Source organism: Desmodus rotundus, chromosome 6 (genome assembly GCF_022682495.2).
Source record: "Desmodus rotundus isolate HL8 chromosome 6, HLdesRot8A.1, whole genome shotgun sequence".
Lineage (NCBI taxonomy): Eukaryota > Metazoa > Chordata > Mammalia > Chiroptera > Phyllostomidae > Desmodus > Desmodus rotundus.
The window spans coordinates 104,748,523-104,760,104 of NC_071392.1; the positions used below are offsets into that span (position 1 = coordinate 104,748,523).

The window sequence follows — 11,582 nt, forward strand, 5'->3', positions numbered from 1 at the left end:
TTTTGAGAAAGGGAATGCAATTAATTATTATACTGAGACAACAGACATAAACTGGGGCTCTACTGGAAAAACCAGAGCCACCAAGTCACTCCACTTCTGTTTCCTCTTCCTGTGAAAAAATGTCAAGGTGATATTATCTTAAGTACATCCACACCTTTCTTCCCCCTTTTCTCAGTATTTCTGCTCTCTTTCTCCTAAGCTCTGAGGGTCCTGGAGAGACTTGCAATGAGGGGAGCAGCAGGCAGCAGGAGCTCGTCCCAAGCTAACACTGTGAACCTGTCTCCAAGACCCCCTTTTCTCTAACTTTTCAATGAGCTAAGAGCAGCCCAGCCTTGGCTCACTTCTGTCTCTGTGACTTTTACTTCTCAGTGAGTCCACGCAGCCCAGTGTGGCTCACTTCTTTCCTATAACATTTCTAGAGATCCAAAGCAAAGCACTGCCTAGGCCTCTCCTTCTCTTCTTCTACCATAAGCCCTTCCTTTGTTCCACTGTCCCCAGCTTTAATAAATGTACTATCAGAAACACACACACACACACACACACATGAAATGATCTTATCTCCCTTTTTCCATTAACTGCAAGATTTTGTTCCTAAGGGGATTAGAGTCCCAGCATCTCACCCTTTTCTATCCTGCTACCTCGCAGAGTCATCTTCTTGGCTAGAATAACCTAACCTGAACGGAAACAACCTCCAGGATCTGGCTCATAACCCAGGCTCTCTCCACTTGTGCTTGACTGGTGCTCCATATTGGTTTCCACTGGCCACACTTCGGCTGCCCAAGACCTTGGCTTTTCCAAACACCAAACCCCAGGATTTGCTTACTCCCTTTCCTCCAGCTCAGCTTCTCTTCAAACATAATGCCCTTCACCTTTTGACCCTTTCTCAGTGTGTGTCCCTGTCTCTTCAACTTTCAGGGCCTCCATGTATGCTTTGGAGGCCCCCAGTTTCCCCTAATAAAGTGCTCTGTGAGGTCTGGTTTCTCCGAGGCTGAAAAATTCACATCTGATGCCCCAGTGGGGTTTTCAGAGAAGAAGCCATTGGGTCTCCTAGTGATGTCAAAAGAGGGAGAGAAGAGCAGGAAAATCCTGCAGATGGAGAACTCTGGTGACACTGTTGCCCTGGTAAAATTGTCATTAGATGCTGAAGATCCACAGCAGATCCATGTTTTGTATGGTCTGAAGCTTATAAAGTTAGGAGTGTCCTTTTACAAATGACTACAAATTAAAATCAGAAGTGAATAATATTTCAAATGAGAAAGAAAATTTTTAGAAAGCTAACAAATACCACAAATTGCACAAGATCCATACAAGTTATTAAGTGTTTACATATATGGCAGCAATGGGAAGACAATTGGGTCTTTTGTTGAATGTGGCTGGCCCAAAAATGATTATATTTTTATTTTGATTGTAGTTGGATGCATAAAATAGAAGCATGAATGCACAGCCATGCTTGATATTGGTAGTCCTATTGTAGGTTTGTGCTCTAAAAACAGCAATTTAAATAAATTCTCTTTGTACGATTCCATCAAGAAACCTGGCTGGGACAGGGTAGATAGAGTGCAGGGATGTTCCTCTCAGGACCTCAGCTTCCCATCCATAAGTTGAAGGCAGTGGACTAATGTCAAGGAATACTTCTAAATTTAAGAAGGTAAGGCAGCTCAGGAGTCCTGCCTAATCTGATAAGCACCTGGAGTTTTTCCATCCCATCAGAGCTACCCAATCCTTGCTTGGGGTTGATGTACATGAGTGACTGGGACAGAATTATCTACACTGGGAGCCCATAGACCAGAGAGGTCCTTGGAAATGGCCAGTGTGTGCCCTGTGGTTGACAGTAGCTGCTCACCTGCTGTGCTCGGCAAAGCACTCAGAGCCCTTGTGGCAGAGTGCAGAGATCTCCATGCCTTATAATGACCTCAGTGAAAGATGCTGTATCTCCTTGTTGTCAACTGTTTGCTCATTTCTCGGCCTATTTAGAACCCAGAGGACACCTCGAGTGGAATCTTTAGGTGTTATTCGTGGTGCCATGCAAACCTGGGACCCCTTGTCTTCCCTCTCCTTCTTATTCTCACCTCAAAGCTTTTTGCAGAAAAGCTTTGGTGGTTTGAAAACTCTGGGAATTTCCCAGTCGAGGAGGTTAGAGAGCTCCAATAGCCCCAATAACCCTCCTTTTTTATTTTTTACAAATGTACAAATGGAAGCTTCTAGTAGGAAATAGACATCCAAGATCACACAGCAAATCAATAGTATAAGTGGAGCTAAAATCCAGGGTCGAAGAGCGCCAAGGTGTTGTCAGATCCCACAGCCTCGTGGGAAATCAGGGTGGATGTAATGGCTACTTGTTACTTTGTTTTTTAATAGTCAGCATCTTAAGGTCACTCCTGCAGTTGAAGAAGTCCATACTCTGAGGACTCTTTGTGCAAGGTCAAGCCAGCGCTGCACTATCAAAGCTGAAAGGCCAGGCTCTCGCTCATCAGTCGGAGTTTAGTAATGAACACAGAAACCAAGCTCAGTATTTCAAACAGAAAACTCAATACTGCCAGTTGATTATGTAAGTGTTGGGAGGATCTGGACGTTAAGAAAAAACTGGGGCTTGGGTAGGAATCAGAGAGAACACTCTCTCCAAAAGAGCAGGGTAACGTGAGGCTAGTTCCATGAATAGTAAAAAAGCTTTGGGCTTGGGCACGGGCACCTGGTCTCTAATGCTGGCCCAGCCATTAATCTCTATGTGACAATGAGCAAGTCATTCTCCTCTCTGGGTCCCAGTTCTATACCTGCACCACTGGGAAAAGACCAAAAAAAAAAAAAAAAAAAAAAAAGGATCTTCTCTTCACCCCAGTCTCACCTGGGACATTTCCTTGGCTGTCATCCTTCCCAGCCCCAGTGACATCCAAAAAGGTGTCAGTCATGTTTGTGATGGGAAGAGTGTGGCCCCAACACTGTACTAGGGGTATCCAAACTTTTGGTGTCTCTGGGCCACACTGGAAGAAGAAGAGTTGTCTTGGGCCACACATTAAATGCACAAACACTAACAAAACCAAAAAAATCTCATGATGGTTTAGGTAAATGTACAGTTTTGTGTGGGGCCGCATTCATAGCCATCCTGGGCCCTACTTGGCCCACAAGCTGCAGGTCGGACAGCCCTGCTCCTTATGCCTTCCTTCCGGGAAGCCCTGGGAGTCCAAGCCCCTGTGCTCTGTCTGCCTGTCATCAGCTGAGCTGCGCTCCAGGGCCATAACATATCAGGAAGGGAGAGCCCATGTAGCTGAGCCCATGGAACTGTTCTGCAGCCCTAGGTTGTGTGTCTGAAGGACAGTTTCCACCCTGCGAAGTCAACAAGTACTGCCACCTGAGCTCGTCTATGCTATCTCAGACATGAAACAACACCAGCAGGCCCGGTGAGGAAGCTGGGCACGCACTGCGGAGCCTTTTAAATGCCGTGTCTGTTTTGGAGTAGGTCAAGGGTTTTCTTTTTTTTTCTTTGTAGTCAAATCATCTAAGTGGCTCATCAATACCAGTATTTTAAGAACTCAGAGATCCTAGAGTCTTTAAAACATCGAATAAGAAAAAAAGAAAGAAAGAAAGGTCCCAAGGTGGCTCTGTTTATATTCAAGCTATTTGGTGTAGAATGCTAAAAAGTATCTTCTACTACAGATTGTACTTGGATTTCTGAAGACATAAAGTGACTCTACTCCCAAAGTGATCAACCTTATCTTACACCTCTAGACATTTACTTTGAACATAAAAATAAGGTAAAAAAATAGAAATAAATTCTCTTAGTATGATATGCTTATGATAAGTGTATTTGTTATATGTATAAACAAGTCTTCTCTCTAAGTCCCTATTCCACTGCTCTGTAAAATGAGGATGACAATAAGATCTATCCCAAGGACTTTTTTTGTGACAGTTTAATGAGACAAGGCAGAAAATTCATGGACATATTATGAGTGCTGAAGTGATGTTAGTTTCCTTCCCCCTTCTAGAAAGGTTTTGTGGAGTTTAGAACCTGAAAGGGAAACTTTATTCTCCCATCTCTACACCAACCAAATCAATGGATCCCAATCAAACGTAATTTAATTCTTTATACACATATATGGTTATACAGGGTTAGGAAGACTCCTGTGACGAGTATAAGTGCTAGATAACCACCAAGAGCTTTTAATAAATCTTACACTTGCCCTCCATCTTCTGGAATGATAGTAACTCTACTATGTAAAACCACCCAAGGAAGAGCCAGTTCCCTGAGTGTGGCCAAAGATCCCCCAGGGCAACCCAGGTACAGAATGTCTGGTTTTCAAAGGCCAGTGCCTCCCACACCCACGCACCAGGCCTGCTCAGCCAGATAAGTACAGGCTCACCTCATCAAGCACAGCCCTCACTGCATGGAGTCTTTATCACACTGCTCACATTGGAAACATTTTTATAATTAAAAAAATACTTACATCCATAATTCTTCTGCAGGGTTTCCTAACCTTGGCACTACTGACGTTTGGAAACAGACCATTCTTTGCTGTGGGCTATCCTGTGCATTGTAGGGTGGCTAGGTTAGCAGCCTCACTGGCCTCTACCAGCAGGAGCCCCCTCCCCCGAGTTGTGGCAATCAAAAATGTCTCTAGATATTGCCAAGTGTCCCTGAGCGGTAGAATCGTCCCCTCCCCAGATGAAAACTGCTCTTCAGAATTGTGTGTTAAAAGGTCAGTCCTCACTTCCTGGTCAGCTGCTCTAGAAGAGGGAGCAATGCGGGAGCTCTCGGCCAAGAGCACGTATAGGCAGTCCTGCCTTTACTTTGTCCGAATGGCAAATGTCAGCTTGTTCACTCCCTGGGGGGCCTCCTTCTGCCATTGTTTTGGCTTCTGATGAAAAGATTTGACCACCCAAGAGAGCTAAGGAAAGAGATACCAGGAACAATCCTGGTGGACCCACCAAAGTGCAAAAGAAGATGTATCACAGAGACGTTGAAATGCAGGCTCCAGAGGAGTCTTCAGGAAAACGAAGGCAGAGGAAGCAGTGAAGATGAGAGGGTTGGCCAACCATTGTGTGAACTATAGTTTGGAGAAGCAAGGTCCAAGGACTGAGAATCGCCATGGCTGCAGGGGATTTAAAGAGAAAGATGGAAGAGTTACCGGTGAGATGCAAAGATGGGTAACACATTTCTATAGAGCAAGTATGGCTCTGATCCGGCTGGCACTCCCATTTACAAAAAAGATCATTGTACACACACACATCTGCAAATGGCATGTGCCTGTGTGCGCTTCTGATGTATGAAGCAGTTGTATATTCACTGAACACTTGTGCCAGTTCTGGGAAGTGTGCTAAACCAGCATAATTAGTCTCAAGTTATAGATGAGAAAACAGGCTCAGAAAGATCGCATGACTTGCCCAAGGTCAAGAGCACCTGAACTCAAAAGCACAACCTTAAATTTCATATTCAAGACTCACAAAATCCCACTAAAGCATGCCAGCTTTGTCTTTTAAAAAAAGTCAGATCCCTAGAGGATTTGAGAAAGGATGTGGGTAGGGAGTGTGCTGGTCCTTGGCAAATGAGGTGTGTCTCTAGACAGAATGGTTCTCTAAACCAAACAAAGTCGTGTCCCCCTTCTACACAACAATGTGTGTGTTGCTTTCACAATTCCCTGGGAGACCCCAGAGGGGAGGGAGGCAGCAGCTAAGACTGTGCCAGGCAGACTGCTGGGAATGCAATAAATGTTTGTTGAATGAATGAGTAATACAAGGGCATTGGAGCTGGACAGATGAGGGTCCCAGTCCTGGCTTTGAAACCCACCATTCATGTGACAATGGTGAAGGTAGTTTAACCTCTCTTCATCTACAAAACGGGGGCCCTAAGCCTTGTGGGAAACCTGGGTGGATTCAAGGACGGTGATGTGTGAAGTGTAGTTTACCTGGTGCCTGGGAAGGTAAAGACACTCAACAAATGGTACCTGTGGTTCTATTTTTGTTACAGCGGCTTCCACACTGAAGTGCTGGTAAGGTGGCCTTGGATAAAGGCCAAAGATCAGATAAGACCAAAGAAAAAGGGCAGAGACGTGCTTTGGCTGGACACTCTGTTCCAAGGGTAGCCCAAACTCGTGATTAGTAGGAGTTAGGGATGAATAAGCAGAATGTGGGGTCAGGCTCCTCCCCGTTGGTCCACTTTCTCCCTAAAATGCCAACCCCCGGCTGGGCCACTGGATGGGTGGCACCATGCAGCACCGGGTCTCTCTCCCATTTCTCCTGCTTCTCGCCTTCGGCCAAGAGCTTCAATCCGAAATAGGAAAAGGTTGGTATGGAAGTGGGAGCTTCAAGAGTAGCCTGGGAAAAGGCTGGGGTGGGGGTTCAGCAGTACAAACAGAGTCTGTTCGTTATCTCATAGGGTAGGGAGTCAATTCAATTCACTTCACTAAATAAGTGTTGGGTGCATATAATATGCCAGGTACTGTCCCTAGGTGCTAAGGCTAAAGTAATGAGTGAAACAAAGACCCTGCCTTTGTGAAATGTATATTCCGGTGGAAGAGAGGCAGACATTAGGTAATATACATAATAGATGATAAATGTATTATATAAAAGAGAAAAAGTAAAGCAGGATAAGGGGGGTTCAAAGTCTGGGGTGGGACCGTCTGCGAGCAAGGTAAGGTTGGGAAGAAGAGATACAAGCCAAAATTTGAAGGTGCGGGACTTCACCAGGTTAGACTTACGTGTAGAAAAAGGGTCCTTTCTGGACTACTTTTTTGCTGAAGCTTAAAATCTGCAAATGAAATTGAGGAGATGAAATGCAATATACCCAGGATAATCAATTAGAAATGAGGACAATTAGCAGTAGTTTCCAAGATTTTTGAGCAGGCAGGAAGATTCCTTTCTAAAACTATATCTTATAATACATGATTATAAAAATACCTATACTCTGTAGAAAATTCAAAATACAAAAGTATAAGGGAGACAATAGACATTTGTCAAAATCTTGTCTACCAGAGACTGTCACTGTTTATGTGTGAGTGAGTGTCCTTCACATATAGCTCTCTGCACGTATGTACATGCATGAAGCTATAGATTATAGATTCTTACATACGAGTGAGAACTATACCTCCCAATAACCCTGTAGGCCAGAGATTCTCAAAGGTTGTCTCCTGGTCCAGAAGAACTTACTAATTTCCAGTCCTTCTGGACCAGAGACTCTGGGAGTGGTTCTCACAGTTTACGGTTTAACAAGCCCCCCGGGTGATTCTGATGCTCACACTCAAGTTTAAGAACCTCTGCTACAAGGAAGAAGAATGTAGTGCTCAACAGGACGAGCACGCCTGGAGTCAGGAACCTGGTGGGGGGTGGGGGTTCGGGTCCTGGCTCTACCACTTACAAACCCCATGCCTTGGGGGTGTTATTTAGCCTCTCTGAGCTTCAGTTTCTTCTTTAAAATACGGTGAATGAATCTACTTTGTTAACCAACTGCTCTGTTGCGTATAAAGCTTTAGGTATAATTTAGCTGTTAATATATTGTTACCTTAGAACTAATCAATGATGAAAATGCCTTAGAACAAACCTTGTGGTATGCAGCTAACGTGGCTGTTAGAGGGAATTTGTAGCCTTAAGTGTTTATATTAGAAAAAAAGAAATGTAAGAGAATTAGCTAAGCATAGCACTCCAGACCTTAGAGATACAAGAGAGTAAACCCCCCTAAAACACTAGGACAGAAGTAAAAAAGTAACAACAGAATAGAAAATGAGATAAATAGGCATAACAAAAGAACTATTAGGTTCTTGTAAAGCATTAGCAGTTTCTTTCACACTCAAAATACACACATACACACACCCTCTTACACAGGCACACACACACAGAGGGTATTATCCTAATTTCATGAAAAAGGAAACAATTCGAGTGATTTTTTTCCCTTTGGCTTAATGAAATGGAGGAGCAGAGAGGCAGAAATGAGAAAATTATAAAGCAAGTGGGACTCCAGCCCCTGCAAAGCCACCTGTAAGCGTCCAGGGGGTGAGGCTGCTGGGACTAGGATGTCTCAGGAACATTCCAACAGGCCGCACCCCGCTTCCTATCTTGACTGGACAAACTAGTCTGCCTCTTTCCAATTACCCTTTCCCCTTAGAGTCAGCCTTTCAGGGAGGAAGAAAAGACAGAGACTGAACCTTTCCTCTGCTTAGCCTGAGGCCTGAATGTCTGCCACAGGAGTGATTATCCATCTGTCCGTCCATCCACCCATCCATCCATCCCTCCATCCATGCATCCTCCAATAACAAATATGGACTGAGAACCTGCAAGCCTTTGCAGCCTGACCATTCTTGGTTTGATTCTTGGTCCTACCACTTTCTAGCATGACATTAGGAAAGGAACTTCCCATTCTGACCTTAGTGTCTTCATATAAAGTTGGAAGTCCTGATATTTACCTTGGAAAGTAATTGCAAGGATAAAATGCTTTACGTAAAACAAGAATACAAAGAAACTTGTATCCCCACTTCAGAGGATCTCATGGGTTTCTTTTCTACTAACAAATATTTACTGAGAACTAAGAGCCAGGCCAGTGTGAGGCAAGTAGACTGTGGAAATGAGTAGGCCGAGGTCCCTGCTCTCAAGAGTCTTCTTGGTTAAGGAAGGGAAAGAGTGATTGAGAACAGCTACTCTTTATTGATGCTTTTCTGTTTATCAACTTTCCACAGGTTATCTCTAAGCCTTCAGTAAGCCTACAGTGTGAATACTATAGCCCGTTTTACATGAAGGAAATTGAGTGCCACAGATACAGGGGATTTGGCTAAGATCATACAGCTAGAAATGATTGACTCAACTTGAACCCCACTCTCAGATTCCAAGTCAGTCCTTTCATATCGGACATCTACTCTAGAACGATTATGAGGCAGGAGAGGGAAGCCTAAGAGAGCTTGCTCATCAAATCCTAGAAAATCAGGTCTGAAAAGATGCTCAGAGATGATGGAGCTCAACTGCCTAATTTCACAAAGAAGTGATGAGTGGGAAAAGTTAAGCTGATACAGTACCACACAGTAGTAAGTGGAGTTGAATCCACTAGAGCTAGATTCTCAAGTCTGGGATTTTTAGCACAGTAGGCTCCATCCAGAAATAAAAACTTCAATCTCTGTATAGATGGATGAGGTCATGGCTGGGTGGACCATGGGCTACATGGGAAGAGGTATGGAGCTCAGCTGCTGTGGACAGCCTCGCACTTGTGCCCATGGCCATCCCAGCCCCTGGCAGATGGGGCTAACAAGAGAAAGATGGTAAATTGGGCCTCTCTCAACCACTTTCTCTCTTTAGACCAAAAGAGTCACCGACAGAGTGTCTCCCCAAAGATTTGCAGGCTTCTTGTGGAAAGGGGCCCTTGTCGAGCTCACATCCAACGATGGTTCTACAACTCGAATACTTCTGAATGTGAGGTGTTTTTCTACGGAGGCTGCCATGGCAATGATAACAACTTTTTGAAGAAAGAAACATGCAAGAAAGCCTGCCAGCACACCCGATTTCCTAAGAAGAGACTAGCCCTCCCTGGAGTCAGGATTGCTCTAAGACAATTACAGACATTTTTGTGAACAAGAGATGCATTTCTCCACCCCAAATTTATTCTCCCTGCTGCGTTCTTAAAATCACTCATCTCTGTGCCTGAAATTCTATAAATAGTGCCAACATGTTTAAAATCGGAAGACCTGCTTTTTTACAGACATACATGCACACATACTGGGGAACTTAGTGAACAGTTACTCACACTAACTCACACTTAGTTTGAATCACTGCTTAGCCCAGTAGAGGATAACAGTTTTGGAGGAGAGAGGGGTGAAGCTGAAAACCTGAGCATGGTACGGAGGGCCGACACCGGACAAGGAAAGGGTTTCCAGAGTCCGGCAGAACAAGACAAGGGGAACAACAGAAACCAGAGGAGGAAGGGAAGTGGGGGAGGGACCAAAGATATTAAGGCCATTTTTAATTTGAAAATTGGTGAAACTTTCTAAAAGCCCACACTGCCCTGCCACAGGCTACATGGGGAGAGGAGTGAAGAGCCCCGGTCTTGGAGTCCCTTGATTTGCCTTCAGCGACACCAATTATTACAGCTTGGAAGGGAAGGAGGAAACATGGGTATAATTCATTCAGTTATCTAAATCAAGAGGGAAAAATGGAGGGCCACAGATGGGTAGGAACTTCTCTAAAATCACAGGGCAGAAATGAAATAGAGGCATCACTAATCAAAGAAAAAGATATTTTCATCCGCATTGTAATGCCCACACTATAATTTCCCCAAACTTGCTCTGTACTCAGAGCTGGAACATTCAGCTGGGCGGGAGACACAGCCAGATGGGCCTCCAGAGCCCTACAGATCAGCCTTGGCTGTGGAAACTGAAGCAGACCTGGGGCTCTGTTCCAGTCCTTCCGAGCCACGGTCTAGGGCCAGTTTTGCCAATTTAGGGACCATCCAGGGACCAAGCAGCAGCCATCCAGGGACCTGGTGGGACCCACACTTACGATCTGCCAGGAACCAAGCTTAGTGCTTAACATACAGCATCTCATTTAATATTCCCAACAGCCCAGAGAAGATGGTTCTATTAATATCCGTATTTTACAAAGGAGGAAGTTGAAGGTCAGGAAGATAAATTACATGCCCAAAATAGCAAACTGGCAAGGAATGAAGCTGGTGTCGAATCGGTCTGACTCTAGCGCCCATGCTCTTAATCAGTTTGCAATCATTAATGTTCAGCTTGGCCATGAGCAGCCCAGTCCCTCATTACCTCTCCATTCCATAACACCCCCTGGACATCTCCATGGAGACTATAAAGAGGTCTTCCAGGCTTGCCTGCCTCTACATTTTCAGGCTCCCATTCTGGAGGTTCTTGAAGTCAGGGACCTGGCCTTAGCAGTATCCAACCTACAGCCTGTGGGCCACATGCAGCCCAGGATGGCTGTGAATGCGGCCCAACACAAAATTGTAAATTTACTTATATTTTTGTGATTATGCATCACAATGTATTTAGTGTGTGGCCCAAGACAACTCTTCTTCCAGTGTGACGCAGAGACGCCAAAAGGTTGGACACCCCTGCTACACATTTCCCCCCTACCCTGAGCCAAGAGAAGTGGCATGCACAGAGCATGTGATGTTGATTTGTTTGGTTGCTCGTGATGCTAACTTTGACTACTGGAATAAGGTGGTATTGGCAAGTACTTGCTGGTTAGTTTCATAGGGATTCTATCATGCAGGGAAGGAGGAACCTGGGATTTAGTTTTTGGAATTAAGGTTTTAAACTAAGAGGGAATGCTATGAATTATGGAAGACAGCAAGGAGAGAAGAAAGGAAGGGAGGGAGGAGAGGAGGAAGGAGGGGAGGGGAAGAGAGGGGCCCCTAGGTCTGCTCAGAATGGGTGGGTTAACGTAAGGCTAGGGGTAAGCCCCTCTTGGGAGTAGGACGTGATACTACAGAGATGCAGTAAACCCCAGCATAGGACATTTAACCAAACTCAGAGGAGAGACCTCAACCCCCTACTATAGCTAGAGATAGGAAGCCAAAAAAGAACTCAAAAGGGTAGAATTAGAAAACTATTGTTTAGCAATCGTTACATAATCATTGATTCTGGCAAGAATCATCCACG

At 44.7% G+C, this 11,582-nt stretch overlaps 1 long non-coding RNA gene across 1 annotated transcript; it reads left to right on the forward strand.

The window, feature by feature from the left end:
* The first annotated feature begins 6,075 nt into the window (after window positions 1–6,075).
* On the forward strand, window positions 6,076–9,644 carry LOC139441014 (uncharacterized). The gene is made up of 2 exons (XR_011651388.1): window positions 6,076–6,274; window positions 9,268–9,644. It is a non-coding gene; the product is annotated as an uncharacterized lncRNA (long non-coding RNA).
* The last annotated feature ends 1,938 nt before the right edge of the window (window positions 9,645–11,582 follow it).